The 14,517-nt window shown below is 39.2% G+C and overlaps 1 long non-coding RNA gene across 1 annotated transcript in view; it reads right to left on the bottom strand.

Annotated features, from left to right (window-relative positions):
- LOC138756174 (uncharacterized) overlaps nucleotides 1-14,306 on the bottom strand; it is a 99,884-nt gene extending 85,578 nt beyond the window's left edge. The window contains exon 1 of the long non-coding RNA XR_011352829.1: nucleotides 14,180-14,306. This is a non-coding gene — a long non-coding RNA (uncharacterized lncRNA). The remainder of the gene's footprint in view (nucleotides 1-14,179) is intronic.
- Nucleotides 14,307-14,517: the final 211 nt, after the last annotated feature.

Below are 14,517 nucleotides of genomic sequence, written 5' to 3'. Positions count from 1 at the left end.
CTTTTTATAGAATGAATAAAATTCATCATTAATCTCACAAGGTTTATAAGTAATAAGATAATTCCATCTAACAGCATTAATAGTCCTTGATATCTGTTCTTTCTTTAATTGCCACGCCAATACCTTATTTGCTTTCTCTCCCCATTCGTAATACCGTTGTTTAGTCCGATTAATCACACATTCAAATTCATAAGATTGCAAAGTATTATATTTCAATTTCAGCCTAGATAATTCTATTTTCTGATCTTCTGTAGCATTTTTCTGAAATTCCTCTTCTAACTTATCGATCTGTTTCTCAAATTCAAGACTCTGATTTAATCAATTCTTTTTTTTTATTTTAGAAGTATAACTAATTATTGGTCCTCTCAAATAGGCTTTCATAGCATCCCATAATACAAACTTACTTTGAACAGAATTAGAATTTTCTTTCCAAAAAAATTAATTTGTTTTTTCAAAAAAATCAATAAATTCTGTATTTTTAACAACATTGTATTAAATCTCCAAAGATAAGTTATTTAAGTTTCCTCAGAAGTTCCATATGTAAAATATATCAGAGAATGATCTGAAAGCACCCTACTTTTATATTCCATTTGATGTATTTTCCCGTGTAAATGTGCCGATACTAAAAAAAGTCAATCCTTGAAAATGATTCATGTCTAGATGAATAAAAGGAAAAATCTTTCTCTGTCAGATTAAGACGTCTCCAAATATCTACTAAATTAAGATCTTTCATCAACGCTTGGACTTGAATTGCCATCTTAGATTTTTTAACTTTCTTCGGAGATTTATCTAATAAAGGTTCCAAAACACAATTAAAGTCACCACCAACTAAAATATTATAATCAGCCTGACCCAGACATAAATTGCATCTGAAATAAATATTTCATCATCTGCATTTGGGGCATAAATATTAAGTAAAGTCCAAAATTGACTAAAAATCTTACAATTCAATTTAAGAATACATCCTGCCTTTTCCTCCATTGATTGTAATTCAAAAGATAAATTTTTATCTATCAAAATTGCTACACCTTTAGCTCTAGAATTAAATGAAGAAGAATATACATGCTCAACCCAGTCCCTTTTTAATTTCATGCTTTCCTTAACATTCAAATGTGTTTCTTGTAAAAAAGCAAAATCAATTTTCATTTTCTTAATATACGACAAGACTGGCTTACGCTTAATCAGACTATTTAATCCTCGAACATTAAAAGTAGCAAACCTCAACTTTGACATATTATTACTAAATACCAATAATATCTTTATATAAAAACTCAAATCAACATATATAGGCCCTCCAATAGAAAAAAATTACAAATTAAAAACTAAAATAAAAATAAAAATAAAAAAAATAATAAAGAAAAAAAAAGGAAAATGCCCCCCCCCAAAAAAAACTACCAAAAGATAATAAAAATTGGGTGTGGGTCACCCACCAGTGGCTGATGACTAGTAAAGAGCTTAGTGTGAAACTCTCCCTCCCCAGCCAAACAATCAATAACATCAAAATATCATAATAACAAAAGAAAAAAATAGAATAAGAAAATTCTTCTTTTAATCTAATAGATTCCAATCTCGAAGATCCCATTTCAGAAGGAGGTAGATTCTTTCCATTCCTGTTTTTCCCATTTCTGCCATTTCTTCCATTTCCAGAGCAACCAGATTTTTCTTTAGGAGATAATGGTGGACTATGTCTTTGTCCTCTTATATCTGGCAATGAATCAGCAAAAATCATTGCTTCATCATCAGTTTCAAAAAACCAAAATTGATAGTCTCCATAAAACACCTTCAACACTGCAGGGTAACAAAAAGTAAACTTATAACCTTTACGCCACAAAACTTCTTTAACTGGATTAAATCGACATCAATGTTGAATGACCCCTTGACTCAAATCAGCATAAAAAAAAGACTCTGTTATTCTGAATCAATAATGGGGTTTGTCGTTGTCTCGCATTTTGTACTGCAAGTCGAAGTATTGCTTCTCTATCCAAATAACTCAAGCATCAAATTATTACCGATCTCAGTGGTTGACCAGCTGAGGGTATTCTTCTTAAAGCTCTATGGGCTCTTTTCAGTACCAATCCCCCAGAGAAAAATTCTTGCCCTCATATTTGTGGAATCCAGTCTTTAAAGAAACGAAGAGGATCTTGTCCTTCTATACCTTCTGGCAAACCAACAATTTTCACATTATTCCTCCTGCTTTGATTCTCCAAGTAATCTAGTTTTCTTTCTAGCTCCTTCTCACGTTCTCCTAGTTCTATAATTGATTTTTCCACCTTCAACACTTTTTCTGTGTTAGAAGTCACTTGTTGTTTACAGTCCAAAAAAGCAGTTTGAATTTTTAAAAATTCTTCAAAAGATGCATCCACACGTGTCTTAACCATATTTAATTCTGAACTTATACCAGCATTCATTTGAACCATTTCATTCATTTGAGATGTCACAAAGATTTTATAACAGCTTTAACAATAGCATTTAATTGCATACACTGTGATTCAGTAAAGCTCAGCTCTGCTCTCTCTGACATAGTGGCAGAACAAGGTAACTGCAGCTCCTTCTGCAACTCAACAGAAAGCATTTTAAAAGTTTTACTGTGGATCTGCACTCCCAGCGATGGCACCCCAACTTCCTCAGGGGGTCGTCACTGGTCTCCTCTCGCATCTCGTTGTTTTTTCATCAATTCATGAAGAAAAACTATTTCTTCAGATTGAAATGCTACCTGATGCATTTCCAACAATGGAGTCGTCTTCCTGTGTGCTCCCTCCTTTGAAATCTAAAGACTTTCCAAATCGGGGTCCACTTCTTGGGAACACACACCTTCTTCCGGAGAACGGGCAATTCCTTCATTTGGTGAGCAACAGACTTTTTTTTCAGCCCCCACAAGCAATCTTTGGAGTTTAGACAATGAAGAGATTGAGCCTGGGGCTGTATCAAGTCATCTCGGCCCCAAATCTCCAACACTTTGAAAATGTAACTTCTTCTGAACTTGAGGTTTAATCTTTTTAGCATTAATGGCCATAATAATTCCTTAATACTTTAATCTAAAATTTAAAAAGTCTAAACTTGAAAACAAAGGGTTAAAAAAGGGTATTTAAAAGTCTGGGCAGAGAGGTCGAGATTGCACGTCTAGATTCTACGCCATCTTGCCAAGCCCCCGTACTCATCACACTCTGTAAAATATCTGCACTGCTCTCTTAAATGGCCTCTCCTCGTCCTGAATGATGTTCTTTAGCAGGTGACACTGATTGTCCACCCTATCAATTTCCCTCATTATTTATAAACCTCCATCAGGTGCCCCCTCAGCCTCCTACGCTCCAGAGAAGACAACCAAAGTTTGTCCAATCTCTCCGCGTAACTCATATCCTCTAGACCATGGGGGTTCCATAGAGCCAACAGCACATTTAAGTAAAAGCCTTGTTTTCTTTTCACCTCATGTAAAATAAATATTTATTATGTAGCGGTAGGAGAGAAGTATGGAAGAAACCAAAACTTCACTGCTTCACAGGGAAGGGGCCACACATTTTGAGCAGAGTCCTAAAGGGGTCATCGCCAAAAAAAAGGTTGAGAATGGCTGCTCTGGATAACATCCTGGTTAACCGCTTCTCTACCCTTGTCAAAGTCTTCACATACTTCCTGTAATGGGTGACTAAAATTTCACATGCTATTCCAAATAGCAACTTGACCGTTTCTTTGGCTTGGCTTCACGGACGAAGATTTATGGAGGGGGTAAATGTCCACGTCAGCTGCAGGCTCGTTTGTGGCTGACAAGTCCGATGCGGGACAGGCAGACACGGTGGCAGCGGTTGCAGAGGAAAATTGGTTGGTTGGGGTTGGGTGTTGGGTTTTTCCTCCTTTGTCTTTTGTCAGTGAGGTGGGCTCTGTGGTCTTCTTCGAAGGAGGTTGCTGCCCGCCGAACTGTGAGGCGCCAAGATGCACGGTTTGAGGCGATATCAGCCCACTAGCGGTGGTCAATGTGGCAGGCACCAAGATATTTCTTTAGGCAGTCCTTGTACCTCTTCTTTGGTGCACCTCTGTCATGGTGGCCAGTGGAGAGCTCACCATATAACACGATCTTGGGAAGGCGATGGTCCTCCATTCTGCAGACGTGACCTACCCAGCGCAGTTGGATCTTCAGCAGCGTGGATTCGATGCTGTCGGCCTCTGCCATCTCAAGTACTTCGATGTTAGGGATGAAGTCGCTCCAATGAATGTTGAGGATGGAGCGGAGACAACGCTGGTGGAAGCGTTCTAGGAGCCGTAGGTGATGCCGGTAGAGGCATGATTCGGAGCTGAACAGGAGTGTGGGTATGACAACGGCTCTGTATACACTAATCTTTGTGAGGTTTTTCAGTTGGTTGTTTTTCCAGACTCTTTTGTGTAGTCTTCCAAAGGCGCTATTTGCCTTGGCAAGTCTGTTGTCTATCTCGTTGTCGATCCTTGCATCTGATGAAATGGTGCAGCCGAGATAGGTAAACTGGTTGACCGTTTTGAGTTTTGTGTGCCCGATGGAGATGTTGGGGGGCTGGTAGTCATGGTGGGGAGCTGGCTGATGGAGGACCTCAGTTTTCTTCAGGCTGACTTCCAGGCCAAACATTTTGGCAGTTTACGCAAAACAGGACGTCAAGCGCTGAAGAGCTGGCTCTGAATGGGCAACTAAAGCGGCATTGTCTGCAAAGAGTAGTTCATGGACAAGTTGCTCTTGTGTCTTGGTGTGAGCTTGCAGGCGCCTCAGATTGAAAGACTGCCATCCATGAGGTACCGGATATAAACAGCATCTTCATTGTTGAGGTCTTTCATGGCTTGGTTCAGCATCATGCTGAAGAAGATTGAAAAGAGGTTTGGTGCGAGAAGGCAGCCTTGCTTCACGCCATTGTTAATGGGTGACTAAAATTTCACATGCTATTCCAAATAGGAACTTGACTAGTGTTTTGTATATATGTAAGTTATCTACTCAATACCATTTACAAATGAAGCCAAGCATACCAAATACCTTTTATACCACCCAATCTATTTGTGTGGCCACTTACAAGGAACTATGGACCAGGACCCTCAGATCCCTTGGCACATCAATGGTTTTTAGAGCCTTGTTATGAACTGTATACAGTCCCCCTACATTTGACCTTCCAAAATGCAACACCTCCCATTTGTCTGCATTGAACCCATCTGCCACTTCTCTTCCTAAATCTGCAACTTATCTTTATCCTGATGTGTCCTTTGATATCCCTCCACACTGCCCACTAATCTTTGTATCATTCACAAAATTACTAACCCACCCTCCTTTTTCATCCAACTCATTTATGTACATCACAAAAACAGGGGAATCCCAATGCTGCAGATTATGACTGGTCACAGGACTCCAGCCCAAAAAGCAGCCTTCAACCATTGGTTTCTGTCTTCTATGGACCAGCCAATTTTGTATCAAATCTTTCAACTCATCATGGATCCTATACATGTGTGCTGTGCAGTATAATTTTTTTTAAATCATAGCAGTTATGACATGATTCTTGTGGAAAAGCCTTTGCTTCTAGGTTCTTTGTGTCAGCCACATGCTAATTATCGACATGCAGAGTGGCATTCAATGAACATTTGGAAGGCACTTGCTTAAATTTCCCATTTAGAAGCAGATTTTTATAAGGCATAATGAGGTGGGCTTATGTACATTCAGGAGGATTTGACTTGCCTGTTCCAATGCCAACAAATTCAATATGCAATTCCTCCTAAAAGTAGACTATCTTTCAGGTTTTATCCTATTCTTCTGTGCTTCAGTGTGGGTTTCATATCAGTGGACCTGGCCTGATGCTTCCCAAACTCCCCTGTAGAGCGGATTATGACTCAATTACCATCTTCACCACCTCAGTCCCATCTTGGCCCCACTCCCAAATGAAATTCTAAACTTTCTTGTCCATCTCTCTCAACATGGCAATCTCTCTACTGTGTCATCCGTATCCAATAGCAACAATCTGACACTTCAGCTCCTACAACAGATCAGCACAGGTGAATCAATTGAAATAAAGGCTTTGTGTGCACCAAGTGTGCAAGTGCACTACTATTGCATGCAACACTTTGGTCTTCATGCACAATACAACTTTGCAACAGCGACCAAAGTATAGTCCCACCCATCACATATTGTGGATCTAATTGACATTTTGAACTGCAGGACATTTCTTATTTCCTATCTCTTCATAAAATATAAATGTACGATAGCCCATATGACACATGCACACCCCTTATAAGAATTCCTTGCATTTCAATATTTGCGTAGCAAATGTTTGAATCATGGAGCTACCATGAGTCTGAATTTTATGAACATAGAAAATCTCAAAAATTAAAAAATCCTCTTATTTGAGTAGCAAGAAGCAAATAATTCTTGTCCAATATTTATAGCTTTTTACAGCTCAAAACAAAACTTTAAAAAATAGCCAAGATTTCAGTCAGTTCACATGGCCTGGCATGTTGTCTTCCCTTTGTAGGGGCAGACCCTCCACACCCTTCTTCCTCACCACGACCTTTGGTGAACTTTCCCAGTATGAGAGTGCAAACATAAAACAGGTAAGACATGAGATGACTGGGTTGGGGGTGGGGGGGGCAGGGGGGGAGAAATCACAGGGGGGAGAAATCACAGGGGAAAGAGGTTGGAGAATAGCTTCATGAAAATCTGATCACTGTTTTAATAATCATCAGGGTTTCTCAGTGAGTATGTCCTCCAGCAACTCTCTTTCTTTGGCTTGGCTTCGCGGACGAAGATTTACGGAGGGGTATGTCCATGTCTGCTGCAAGCTCGTTGGTGACTGACAAGTCCGATGCGGGACAGGCAGGCACGGTTGCAGCGGTTGCAAGGGAAAATTGGTTGGTTGGGGTTGGGTGTTGGGTTTTTCCTCCTTTGTCTTTTGTCAGTGAGGTGGGCTCTGCAGTCTTCTTCAAAGGAGGTTGCTGCCCGCTGAACTGTGAGGCGCCAAGATGCACGGTTGGAGGTGATATCATCCCACTGGCGGTGGTCAATGTGGCAGGCACCAAGAGATTTCTTTAAGCATTCCTTGTACCTCTTCTTTGGTGCACCTCTGTCTCAGTGGCCAGTGGAGAGCTCACCATATAACACAATCTTGGGAAGGCGATGGTCCTCCATTCTGGAGACGTGACCCACCCAGCGCAGTTGGGTCTTCAGCAGCATGGAATCGATGCTTGCGGACTCTGCCAGCTTGAGTACTTCGATGTTGGTGATGAAGTCATTCCAATGAATGTTGAGGATGGAGCAGTGACAGCGCTGATGAAAGTGTTCTAGGAGCCGTAGGTGATGCCAGTAGAGGACCCATGATTCAGAGCCGAACAGGAGCATGGGTATGACAACGGCTCTGTACATGCTGATCTTTGTGTGTTTCTTCAGGTGGTTATTTTTCCAGACTCTTTTGTGTAGTCTTCCAAAGGAGCTATTTGCCTTGGCGAGTCTGTTGTCTATCTCTTTGTCGATCCTTGCATCAGATGAAATGGTGCAGCCGAGGTAGGTAAACTGGTTGACCGTTTTGAGTTCTGTGTGCCTGATGGAGATGTGGGGGGACTGGTAGTCATGGTGGGGAGCTGGCTGATGGAGGACCTCAGTTTTCTTCAGGCTGACTTCCAGGCCAAACATCTTGGCAGTTTCCGAAAACAGGACGTCATGCGCTGAAGAGCTGCCTTTGAATGGGCAACTAAAGTGGCATCGTCTGCAAAGAGTAGTTCATGGACAAGTTGCTCTTGTGTCTTGGTGTGAGCTTGCAGGTGCCTCTGATTGAAGAGACTGCCATCCGTGCGGTACCGGATGTAAAGAGTATCTTCATTGTTGAGGTCTTTCATGGCTTGTTTCAGCATCTTGCTGAAGAAGATAGTCAGTTCACGTGGCCTGGCATGTTGTCTTCCCTTTGTATGGGCAGACCCTCCACCCCCTCCTTCCTCACCACTACCTTTGGTGTACTTTCCTTGTATGAGAGTGCAAATATAAAACAGGTAAGACATGAGATGACTGGGTTGGGGGTTGGGGGGCAGGGGGGAGAAATCACAGGGGAAAGAGATTGGAGAATAGCTTCATGAAAATCTGATCACTGTTTTAATAATCGTCAGGGTTTCTCAGTGAGTATGACCTCCATCAACTATGCCTTCAACAATGCTATTGAAAGGAATCAGGTAGCCAACAGCCGTTTTGTGAAGCACATACTGAAAAATACACCAAATTTAATATCCCAGCAAACTATTAGGAACCAACACGCTCAGTCATGGAATTCTTTAGAAGTGGTTGTAAGCTCTGAGTCTAGGCAATGTGGGAGAAGTTGCCCAGTCTGTTGAAGTCAGTTTCTTTCTTTGAACTACTATGGTCTGACAGTCAACAAATAAAATTAAATTTCAGCTCATAAGTAACCACCAGGGTTATGGATTCATTCCCATCAGCCCAAATGATAAAATCTATTCATCAATTTCCTGAATTCTGGTAAACTCAGATTTTTCCTGATTGAAACATTTTCAATGCGATAATAGTCAATCGTCTAACAAAATGACATTTCCTCAATCATGGGATTGGTTCACTAATTCATAAACTGCAATAGAATTTGTGCAGAAAGTCATGTGGAGTCACCCAATATATTTTCTAATATCATGTTTAACTTAATTCTGAATCTATAATTGAGGCTGGCACAAAGGATACAGTACAAAGTTTATTAGTGAAATCTCAAGATTTGCACACTGGGCTAATAGGTCATAAAGAGACCTGAAATGTCAATCATTCCTTTTCTTTCATTGATGCTGCTCAACCTCCTGATTTCCTCCAGGAGATGTATTTTTTTCCTACAGATTCCAACATCTTCAGTCACTTGAGTTTCCCCCCGTGTAAACAGAGTGGAGGGCAAAGAAAAGCAATAGAGACAGCAGATAATAACCAGAAAAATGTGGCTTACAAAAAAAAGCAGTCCCTCAACAATAATAATATTGCAATTGAGAAGAGAACCTTGTAAGTAACAAGGAAACATGTCCTGGATCATTACGGTGTGTGCAATGAATCAAAAGGTTTTCTACATTCGAGTACTTAAAATGTATCTTTAAAGCTCCCAAGCTGAATTAAACAACCAATTTAATTGCTACTCATTTGAGAATGTGAGTTCATTTATATTCTTATTATAATAAACTTCTTAATTCCTAACATATCAGTGAAACAGGAAGAACAAATCTATCAAATTCAAATGAAAAGTGCAGAAAAAGATGCTTTCCAAAGCAAAAGCATTGGCACTGAGAGATCCTGAAATCTAGTGACGCTGGATGCTGGAACAATTTAGGAGATGAAAGATTAGGAATGGAACAAAGAATTAATAAGATCGACAAATGGAATTTCATTGTTACCTCAATCAGGTCTGTTTTGTTGAGTCATTGTTTTGCTGAGTCATTCTTTTGCAGACACCTCTGTGTTATGTTTAGTGAAGGAGGTTTTTTTTTTGCAAAATAACAACCTAACACAACATATTGAATATCTGTGATAAAACAGGAAGAGACATTGGTTGATAAAACTGAAGAGATATTGGAAAACCTTCCATTAGCCCTTTCTAAATCCGCCTCCTACACTATTGTATGAAGTTCAAAGTTGGGTTGAGAAAAATCATGTCATCTTTGGTAGTTTATTACAGATTTGGATACTTCATATCAAGTATAACAATTTCATATCCTTGGGCCTTCTAGTCCTGTATGTCACATTTCTACTTGTTCTTTGTTTTTTTTCCACCCTCTTCTGATATTTCAGATTTAATTAATCTCATATTTCCAACCCTTCCAAATATTACCACTTTTGTTCAGCCAACACCATTTAATCTTTACACATGGATTATCTACGTCATTGAAAAGGTTTTTGCCACCATCTTTTTTTGGCACACTGAGCAAAGCAAACATTCTGCAAAGTTCTACTAAAAATGTTATTTGGCATTTTTCTGACATGGAAGACTTAGGCAGCAATTATGCCAAATTGTTTAGTTTCGCCCTGCAGTAGCTTATCTCTTGAGAACAGAGAGAGAATGTTCTGCATTCAAAAAGTACATTTTTGCATATGATAATAAGACTGATATTCTGCAAATATGTAGACAAGGATTTGAAAACCAAAAGAAGTGAACAAAACCAATGAAAACTGCATTAAAAGCACAATATAGAAAGATTGCACAATTTTTATCTTAGCAAGAATGGTACCATTCTATCTATTGGGCAGCAAGCCAAATAATCTGCTGATCATTTGCTAAAATGGTTGGTGACAATTTGTATTTATATAGTACCTATGAATAAACAGCTACATTCACCTCACTGACATGCACAAATAAAAATATTGTAGCAGGATCCCATGAATATTATAAATTTATTATAAACATCATTACATATAAATTCTTCAAGAATATGCCTGGAAACTCCTACTTGATGTGTTAAACTGTCAATGCTTTCCAATTGAGCTGAATAGGATTCCTTGCAAAATATCTTAAAGCTGGACTAAAGACATTTAAAACAATGTTAGGCTAGTTCTAAAATTGGACCCATGTCATTCCTCATAGAACTACATTCAAATTAGTGCAGTTCCAGACACATTGCTGCAGTTACTATCGAACAACCTTATGAGGCATGACAGGCATTGGTAATACTCACAATGATGCTGTGGGTAGAAATAGGATGCAGGGGAGATGGAGAGAGCTCCTAAAAACATGGTAATGAATTCCTGGTGCACGAGATAGAGACAAGGAGGGATATCCGATTGGCTAGGACTAGAAGACTTGCCAAGGGCCCTCTTAAAATAAGTGACAAGAAGAGTGGTGGCCAGAAATGAAAACTTTCAAACTCTAAAACAAAACATTTCAAGCATTTACATTTCAATTTGAGCTGTAGAGCAGGGGTAAAACTTTCACATACTTGTGTGTACTGCTGCAAATATACACACACCATTAATACTCCACACTACTGTTGTCACTCATCTCTTCTTCCACTACCATCCTGAAGCCAATCATTCCCTCAAAAATCATACAGAAGCCTTCAAAGTAATAATAAATAAAGATACTCACTGTCCTGCATCTCTGCCATTTATGCAAATACAAAAGGAACCTGTCCCTAATAGAAAAGAACATCTGCACTTCATGGACCATAAGGCCTCTGAGTTCCAAACCATATTAAATGGCAGCATAGCCCCTAATTTTCAGGTTCACTCACTTTGATGGATTTGTGTGAAAAATTAATCTTTAAAGTTAAAATATTATATATTGTTTCATATTTCATTGGGCTGGAGGGACATATACATACATTTACATTTTACAAACACACAAAATTACACTCAGAGAGTGTAATGGCAGCTGGCAGATCTACAAGACTATTTGTCTTCTTATTCATTGTTCTGTTGGAAGCTAGTTTGCTTAAGAGATGGTGATTGCTAATTCAAAGCTGTAAATAGCCATAAAATCTTATGAATGTCCTCCACTGAAAACCCAAAACAATAAGTGTTTGCTCAGAGCCATCTGTGGACATGCACAGCCATTCTGCTGGCTGGTCTCAAAAGACAATTTGGTATCATATCCACACATTCTTTTGGAAGAAATGGAGCTTCAAAGACAGCAATGGTGTCATGTCACATGATTAAAAGCATTTTCAGAGAACCCATTACTGAAACAAAGACATTTTGAAACTGGAAGAAGGTGCTTGATCATCCTGTAAGTCACACAGGACTAAAATGCAGTAATAATTCTTTGGAGAAGGAAGGCTGCTTGTGTTCTCCTTATGAAAAGGGGGAATACTGAAAAAGTAGTTTTGAAGAATTTAGATACTTCAGCTGTCTTTTTGAAAAGTGGACAGATTCATTGTGGCTCTTTCTACATGGCCACTTCATGGACCCCTTGCCTGGGTTTGTGAATTCACCGAGTGAAATACAGATTCTGAAACCTCCATGCAAAAGAGGGGGCTTGGTGGAAAATCATTGGTCTAAAGAAACACTTCTATGAAAACAAAGACATTTTACAGGAAATTAGTGAGTTTTGAGAAATCTGATGCCTCACAATTACTCAATAATTGCTTTTGAACACGAGTAAAGACTTTAATTTTCAACACAAAAGCTTTCTGAGACTAAATTTTAAAATGATCTCTTCAGAATTAAGCTTAAACTGTAATGGTTTAGGTTTTGCCACATACACTCACTTACACACACACACACACACACACACACACACACACACACACACACACACACACACACACAAATACATACACACACACTTGTGCATAGTGGGGTTATTTTTGAGTTCAGTAATGTGTTATATTATTAATAGTTATTAAGACAAGTGATTGTTTTAAAGATACCATAGTCTTTGCTGCTGGTCTAGCATTAACTAATTGTGCTTTGTTTTGTGATTATTACATTTTATTTTGTTTAATTAACCGTTACCCTCTATTACCATCTGTTCTTCTGTAAAGATGTTTGGGTCACAGTTTATAAATACTGTACAACACTTTTGTCTTGATCAGGATAGGCAACCAGGAAAGCGAAGAGCAAGAAGTACCAAGTGAACATGAATGAAGAGAGGGAAGAAGAGGCTACAATATTCATAATGATAACCTGGAATTCTTTGAAACTTTGGACCTGACTCCCCACGACACCATCTTAAAGACTGCTACTGCATAGTATGAGCTGATGAGTGAGGAACTAGCAACGCAATCAGACAATAAGCTATGGAATCTAGTGCAGGGGTTCACTAGTGAAGAACCCAAGTGTTCATATTGCCCAAGGGGACTTTAGTTATTATTTTAGCAGAAGCATTGACTTCTTTAAATAAATAAAATGTTTCCACTAAGGTAATGAAGAATTTTGGACCAAATTCATGGGCCAAATCATACTTGATCTGACCACCTAACCCAGGGGTGGCCAACCTTTTAATTTTTAATTTGGACATACAGCACAATAGCAGGCCATTTTGGCCTACGGGTCTGTGCTGTTCGATTAACCTATACTCTCAGTATGTCTCTCTTCTCTTTGGCTTGGCTTCACGGACGAAGATTTATGGAGTGCTAAAATGGCTTGTTACTGTGCTGTATGTCTAAATTAAAAAGTGAAAGTTTGGCCACCCCTGACTGGATCCCTGTGTTAGTCTTACAGCTGTATTCACCTACAATGGTACTTGCAGGATGGGCTATAGATTAGATTTCAGATTTATGGTCAGACTAAATAAACAACATCAGATACAATACAGCCCTGAGATTCTTTTTCTTGTCAACAAAGCAGAATTACAATTTATTGGTAGTACAATGCACACATGTAAATAACGAACTGTAAACAAAATATAAACAAAGTGAGCAATACAGAGAATTTTTAAAAAATCAATAAAATGCACAATAGTCCTTAAACAAGTCCCTGATTGAGTTTGTTGTTGGGGAGTCTGACATTGGAGGGATAACAGCAGATCCTGAACCTGGTGATGTGAGTCTTGTGGCACATATACCTCTTTTCTGATGGTAGCAGCGAGAACAGAGTGTATGCTGGGTGGTATGGATCCTTGATGATTGCTGCTGCTCTCTGACAGCAGAGTTCCCCACAGATGTCCTCGATAGTGGGATAGTTTTGCCTGTGATGTCCTGGGCTGTGTCCAATAACTTTTGCAGGGTTTTACACTCAGAGCTATTGGTGTCCCCATACCAGACTATGATTTGGCCAGTCAGCACACTTTTCACCACGTTTCTGTAGAAATTTACGAGGGGTTTCTAATATCACGCTAAACCTCCACAAAATTCTGAGGAAGTAGAGGGCTGATGTGCTTTTTTCATGATGGCATTAGTGTTCTGTGTCCAGGAAAGACCTTCTGAGATAGTGAGTCTCAAGAACTTAAAATTGTTCACCCTCTCCACATCTTATCCCCCAAAGATCACTGGGTTGTATACTCTGATTTTCCCTTCCTCAAGTCGACAATCAGCCCCATGGTTTTGGTGACATTGAGTGCAAGGTTATTGTTGATGCATCATTCAGCCAAATTTTCAATTTCCCTGCTATGTGCTGACCGGAAGCCTTTTTTTTAATACAACCATCTATAGTGGGCATCGTCAACAAATTTGTAGATGGTGTTATTGTTGTATTGAGCAACACAGTCATAGGTGTAAAGTGAGTAGAGCAGGGGCTAAGAACATAGTGGTGCACCAATACTGATGGAGGTTGTGGAGGAGATGTTCTTACCAATCCTCATTAATTGTGGTCTTGAGGTGAGGAAATCCAGGATCCAATTAGACAGTTGAGTTCTCTGGTCCACAGCACATTGCAAATGGCAATCTATCTCTGGGATTTGAATACAAGGCATGGCCTTTGCACCCTATGACAATCAAACATTTGAACTGGATCAGATGAAAAAAATTAAAACAACAATAAACTTGGTAATAAAACAAACATGTTAGTTAAAATATACAGTAAATATTCTATGAACAGCATGGATACATCTTAACTGAGAAAGTTACTGGACATTTCCTTAACAGAGCATTTATCCATTATTTCATGTTTCTCAGTTAAATAAAAATGAT

The sequence above is a fragment of the Narcine bancroftii genome, chromosome 3 (assembly GCF_036971445.1).
Source record: "Narcine bancroftii isolate sNarBan1 chromosome 3, sNarBan1.hap1, whole genome shotgun sequence".
In the NCBI taxonomy this organism is placed as follows: domain Eukaryota; kingdom Metazoa; phylum Chordata; class Chondrichthyes; order Torpediniformes; family Narcinidae; genus Narcine; species Narcine bancroftii.
Note: the sequence above shows the minus strand (reverse complement) of the source record. Positions and strands in the feature narration are given on the sequence as shown.